This window comes from Dermacentor silvarum, chromosome 1, assembly GCF_013339745.2.
Source record: "Dermacentor silvarum isolate Dsil-2018 chromosome 1, BIME_Dsil_1.4, whole genome shotgun sequence".
Lineage (NCBI taxonomy): Eukaryota > Metazoa > Arthropoda > Arachnida > Ixodida > Ixodidae > Dermacentor > Dermacentor silvarum.
Genome location: NC_051154.1, coordinates 246,658,258 through 246,664,812, shown reverse-complemented (window position 1 = coordinate 246,664,812; position 6,555 = coordinate 246,658,258). Strand labels below are relative to the sequence as shown.

At 41.6% G+C, this 6,555-nt stretch overlaps 1 long non-coding RNA gene across 1 annotated transcript; it reads left to right on the top strand.

Moving 5' to 3' along the window:
• The first annotated feature begins 3,511 nt into the window (after positions 1-3,511).
• Positions 3,512-6,222, top strand: LOC125942125 (uncharacterized). The gene is made up of 3 exons (XR_007464830.1): positions 3,512-3,689; positions 4,999-5,086; positions 6,047-6,222. It is a non-coding gene; the product is annotated as an uncharacterized LOC125942125 (long non-coding RNA).
• Positions 6,223-6,555: the final 333 nt, after the last annotated feature.

The window sequence follows — 6,555 nt, the reverse complement described above, 5'->3', positions numbered from 1 at the left end:
CGTTTGCGGCTCCTGTACAGGTTCATTAAGCAGCCTCTGTCACTGCCCCATGTTGTGTGCGCAAGAATTTTAAGAATGTTCATTGTTTTCAAACATTTGGCTTTCAGGTACTTTATATATGGAATGAATGTAAGTCTAAAGTCAAGGATGACACCGAGAAATTTATGCTGTGCGTTCAAAGGTAAGCGCTGACCATGTAGCTTGATATTGGGCTCTTGGACAAGGCCCCTGTTATTCGTAAAGAGGACGCAGGAGCTTTTCTGCGGATTCAGCTTGAAGCCGTTCTGATTTGTTCATGCTGAGGCTTTGTTCAGCCCAAACTCAACGTCCTGCTCGCAGAATGCGATGTTACACGATTTAAATCTAATCTGCACATCATCGACATATGCTGAATAAAACATACCTTGTGGGATAAACTAACGTAAAAAGTTCATTTTTACAATAACAATGGTACAGCTAAGTACGCCACCCTGCGGTATTCCAGTTTCCGGTGTAAATGTCCTAGACAGAGCATTACCAATTCTAACTCGGAAAGTACGGTGTGAGAGATAGCTTTCAATTATGCCGAGCATGTTGCGACGAATACCCATTCGCGATTATCATCATCAGCCTATATTTATGTCCACTGCAGGACGAAGGCCTCTCCCTGCGATTTCCAATTACCCCTGTCTTGCGCTAGCTGATTCCAACTTGCGCCTGCGAATTTACTAACTTCATCATTCAGCCCAGTTTTCTGCCGTCTTCGACTGCGCCTTCCTTCTCTTGGTATCCATTCTGTAAACCTAATGGTCCACCGGTTATCCATCCTACGCATCACATGGCCTGCCCAGCTCCACTTTTCCTGCTGAATGTCAACTAGAATACCGGCTATCCCCGTGTGTTCTCTGATCCACACCGCTCTCTTCCTGTCTCTTAACGTTACCCTTACAAAAATGAGTTTAGACTGTCTGTAGAATGTCTATAGACTTCTTCTAGACAACTTTGCCTTTCTATAGATTTGTTCTTTTGTTTATAAATAATCTATAGACTGTCTATAAACAAAAGTTGATAAGATTTTTATTTCTTTTTGTCTACTCACATTCTATAGACAGTCTATAGAAAAAAGTCAATAAGGTGTTTGTTTCTTCTTGTCTACTTGCTCTCTATAGACTATCTATAGAAAAAAGTCGATACAGACTCTATTTATTCTTGTTCATTCATTGTCTATAGACTGTCTATAGACAAAAGTTAATAAGATATTTATTTCTTTTTGTCTACTCCCATTCTATAGTCGGTCTACAGAAAAAAGTCGATAAGATGTCTGTTTATTTTTGTCTACTTCCTCTCTATAGCCTATCTATAGCAAAAAGTCGATACAGTTTCTATTTATTCTTACCCATTCATTGTCTATAGACTGTCTATAGACAAAAGTTAATAACATTTTTATTTCTTTTTGTCTACTCCCATTCCATAGTCGGTCTACAGAAAAAAGTCGATAAGATTTTTGCTTATTTTTGTCTACTTCCTCTCTATAGACAACCTATAGAAAAAAATTCGATACGGTCTCTATTTAATCTTGTCCATTCATTGTCTATAGACTGTCTATATACAAAAGTTAATAAGATCTTTATTTCTTTTTGTCTACTGCCATTATATAGTCAGTCTACAGAAAGAAGTCGATAAGTTGTTTGTTTCTTATTGTGATCTTCCACTCTATAGACTACGTATAGACCAAAGTCGATACCGTGTCTATTTATTGTTGTTCATTCTGTGTCTAAGGACTGTCTATAGGCGACAGTCGATAAGGTGTTGATTATTTTGTATACGCCCGGTTTATAGATTTTCTATAGGCGAAAGTTGATAAGGTGTCTACTTCTTTTATCTATTCCCCGTCTATAAATTTAGCCTTGACAAATGTCGTTAAATTGTATTTTTTGTCTATATTAGCGGTCTATACGCCGTTTATATGCAAATTTTTTTTCTGTTTGCTATTTCTTTAGCCGATGCCAGTTTATAGAATGTCTACAGAGAAAAGCAATAAAGGTCACCATGGCATCTCTGTCATTGAATTACGCAGTCCTTAATTGTTATTTTACCAGATGATTAGGTGTTTAAGAGTGTGCTAGCTCGCCGAGTTTCATCCAGTATTGCACTGGTTGTTAACATGTAACCTCTGGGCCCGGCACCTATAGTTAGTCGGGAATGCATCCCCAACGATAATTTTTCCTTGCGAACCACACGGAGGCGGCATATATACTTCTATGTGATTGAAATTATTTTTAATCGCTTCCTATATCCACCCCCCCCCCCCGGTGAAGGCTATAGGGTGGGATATCACCAAAGATCATGTTAACTCGAGCGAACAGACCGTATACCGATTGCGGTATGCTGTGAGATGAACTAAAGGACAGGCGATATTGTAAAAGTGTTATTGCTTCAGGTTTACTTGCCGTCTATAGACAAGAGTCGTTAAACTCGGCCCAACCCGTGTACGCTGTAACCAAGCGGAGTTACAGGCGGATAATACGGAGCTACGTTTAATATAAGCCACTGGGATTGAATATACTGCTGACATTTCTTTAAAGCCTTCTTGTAGAGTTTATTATAGACATGGTGTATATACTTCCGCATTTGTTCACCACATTATATGACCTCCGTAGTCGCTCTCTGCAATCCCAAGACAGTCTTTACAGTTGTTTTTCATAGCATTACTTTTGCGGCAGTAAAATAAAGAAAGCAAAATGCCGATCCAATCATGTAAATAGAGGTTATGAATGCCAGTTTTAGCGAGAAGCGGATTACAAACAGGCATCACGCTAACAGCACAGAGACTTGTAATGTGTACAGCTGACAACGCAGAATTTGCTAGTGTGCGATGAACCGATGTCGTGTATGTGGTGTGCGCCTTATGTGTCGTCTGATTCTCAAATACTCTTTAGGTTCTCCCCATATCTAGGCTGCATCACCGACATCGGGTGGTTTTTCGCAGACTGATATCCCGCGCTATAAATTCATTAAAGCTTCTCGTTCACTTACAATGTGCGCTGATACTCTGAGCCCACCCAGTCCTTTCCAGGCGCTATATGCCTGTGCGGCCGAGCATATGCGTACGTCATTAGTGTATTGATTGCTTTGACAAATCACCGGAACAGACTGCACTAACATGTGCGCAGCTAGGTATCCCATTTGGCGGTACGTTGAAAGCTATGCTAGAAATGCACTACATTACTCATCGCCGCTGGCCATAATGCTAGCGCCTGACGTGCGTGCTAACGGTTTTTACAAACACTCCGTTCATCCAAGTGTGCACTCCTGCTGCATGTGATAGCCCACAGCGTTTGTAATACAGCGCGCCAAGGCATTTCCTTCTTCCATGGAAAGAACTGAAAAATGGAAGGTTAAAGCAACCGGTTTCGCGCGCATGGAACGCAGAGAGAGAGAGAGAGAGAGAGAGAGAGCGACAATAAAAAAAAGAGAAAAGAAACGGGCAAAGGCGCTCAGATTTCTCGGAGCACGTACGCTGTCGCGGCCGCAGCGCCTGCGCATGCGCAGCGGCAGCAACGGCGGCGCGCCATCTCTCCGCGTCGATTTGAATTCTCAACGGCTGCGCCAGGCAAGTCAACGCTTGTTGCTGCTGGTGAGCTGCCTGCACCTTGGTGTCTGTGTATTCGTCTCGACTTTGTGGCATCACACGTCAACTACACTGAACGGTAAGTTTTAGCGAAGATGTTTTCCGTCACTAGCTCATGACTAGGTGAGCGTATTTCGTAGCGCGAACCGGCTGCATGTAATGTAGGCGACTCGGGCGTAGTGTCGGTTTGTCGTTTGGTTTGTAAACGCGCTCGGGTTCTCCATTCTACTATAGGGAATGTTTAACGGCAAGCGATCGCTCGCGCTTGTTCATTTCACCGTCATTGTCAATGTCCGTGAAAAAGGAAATACACCATGTTTAACGTGGATACTGAGCAGAAATAAGCTCGGATTGTGTGTGTTAAGCGGCGTACTGTAGGCAGGTCTCGTTTTGTGGCGCTCGATCGGCGGCCATAAACGCTGCGCTGCCTGTCTAATAAAACTCCTCTAAAGCGCTTTATGCATATACCTCGAAATTGTGCTAGAGTGACGAATTGTCTAAAAGAGACGTACTATCGCGATGGAAAGAAACGCGAACAGCGGAGCGCGTGGCCGAAGCATAACTGAAGGCATAGTGCGCGCCGTCCAGTCATCACCATGGACATGCGCGCATGTCCGGTTTGATTGCTCTGTGCGATGATGCACCCCCTATACTGCGATATTTTTGTTTCTGTTAGTACAGTTTGCGCTCTCATCATTACTGCGACGTCACCTTTTGTCGTTTTCAAATAAAAGAGAAGTAAAATAGAAAGAAAATATCGCAATATAGGGGGTGCCTCATCGCACAGCGCAATCAAACCGGACATACGCGCCTGTGAATGGTGATGACTGGACGGCGTGCACTATACATTCAGTTATGTTTCGGCCACGCGCTCCGCTGTTCGCATTTCTTTCCATCGCGATAGTACCGTTGAATAAATGCTAGCGTACTCAGATGAAAGGCCGTGTTTGCGGGTCATGCATCAGCAAGCCGCGTGTGCTGCCGTTTTCGTAAGTCAAAAGTCGGAGTACTTATGGGGCTCCTGGCAACCAGTATAAATATATATAACCGCAAAAGCTTTCAGAGCACGAAACTCGCGATAAGCTCAGTCAATCGCAGCTTCGCAACTTAACCGAAAGAATTGGAGAACAATAAACTAGTGGCTCGGGGAAGCACGCTTTACACGTTTGAAACTGAAGCCATTGGGTTTGAGGAGAGTTTGAAGATTTTCTGTGCTGTGCTCGTGTTGCCATGAATTACGAACTTCGCCAAGCCCTTGTCAGCTTTATTAAACAAGTGATTCAACTCAGCTGAGTATAATAGTGCATTTCAAGTGACTGACGTGTCATTCTTTATAATTACAGTTATGCAAGCATTAAACCACAATATTTTTTATTGCCCCTAAACAGCGGGTGTCATAGACTGCCAGGGAATTTTCATGAAAACAGCCAGGGAAAGCTTGGAAAAACATCAGGGAAATTGAAAATGACAACATAGGTATGCTGTCTTGTTATTTCCATACAATGTTTCCAGAGAATCGCTGTCTTAAACATATTTTTGAAGCATTTCAACTCCCCCCCAAAATTACAAATTGGTATCATTTTCTGAAAAAGAAATGAAAGTGAAGCATGCTGACATGGGGGGGGGGGGGACATTTCTTACTCAATCTTTTTGCGTTGCCTAAGTGTCCTGAACCTCGAAACTCTAGAAAAATATACTTATGTTATAGAGCGCCTTCAATTATTCACTGTGATAGCATTCATTGTAATGACAGTTTCACTTTTGTTTACCAGGAGGTGCTTATGTGTCGTGCCACAACACAGAAAGTGCTCACGGGGTATTTCTGGTGCTCATGTGGTATACCTAACTTGCAACCGTGTCAGTATGCCAAAAAGATATGATTATCTATAGGAAACTAAGTGACCATATCAACACAATCAATCCATCTGCCTTCTATTGAAGTTATGGCCAATGATGTATCAGTTAAGAGTATGAGAAAGACATTTAAATGTGCATTAAGGAAAATAAATTACAATCTTTGTCATGATACTTTCAATACTCCAGTCACTCATCTGAGCATATTATTCCGCACGGGTATATTTAATTACCCGCCAAAAATGTAAACAGTCCAACTGTGTAGCCTAGTTTCAGCAATTAATATACAGATCATTTGGGTTAATTAAGTACATTAATGTGTCATATGGGCTTGTCATAAAATGTAACATACTGTTGCTGGCGCCAGCAGCAATTGTAACAGTTTAATTGTTCATCATACGGTAGAGTGAAACATTATGCGATGGTACTGTTTTGTATTGACAAGCAGCCATTAGGCATAAATAAACCGTAATAAGGATTGACTTAAGTGGTTTGAGCGAATATATTAAGCTGCTTTATGAACGTACAAAGAATACACATTTGTTATTTTTGCCTCACATTGTTGTATCTACATATTTGCAGCATGCACCTGCAGCACCTTCGGAACGGCTGACACGAAGGTCAAGGCCAGCCAGGCAACCGTGCTTGCCAAGGGGAAGCAGCTTTAAATATGTAAATATTCTCTTTTGATGATAGCATAAGACATGCATTTTAATAAATTAATGTATTATATCGTTCAATAAAAACAGTTAATTCAATATCGGTGCACTTGATTTCTTTCTGCTACATATGAGAGTACAGCTGGTTCAGGATCATTATTAATCTATTAACATGAATGCATAAATGCAGATGGGAAGCAACAGGTGCACATGCATAATATACGTTCAAAATTTTGTTGCCGCCATATGTAAACAAAAATTTTAACTACCTTGTAGATAGATTTCATTCAAGCGAATGCATTGCATGCGACTAAACTTTCTTCAATGTGCAATTACACAAATGCTCATGCAGCTTTACATAATGATTCACGGCTGCATACATTTTGGCTGCTTCCATCTGCATGCATGCTTTTCTATGTACAGTTCCCTATG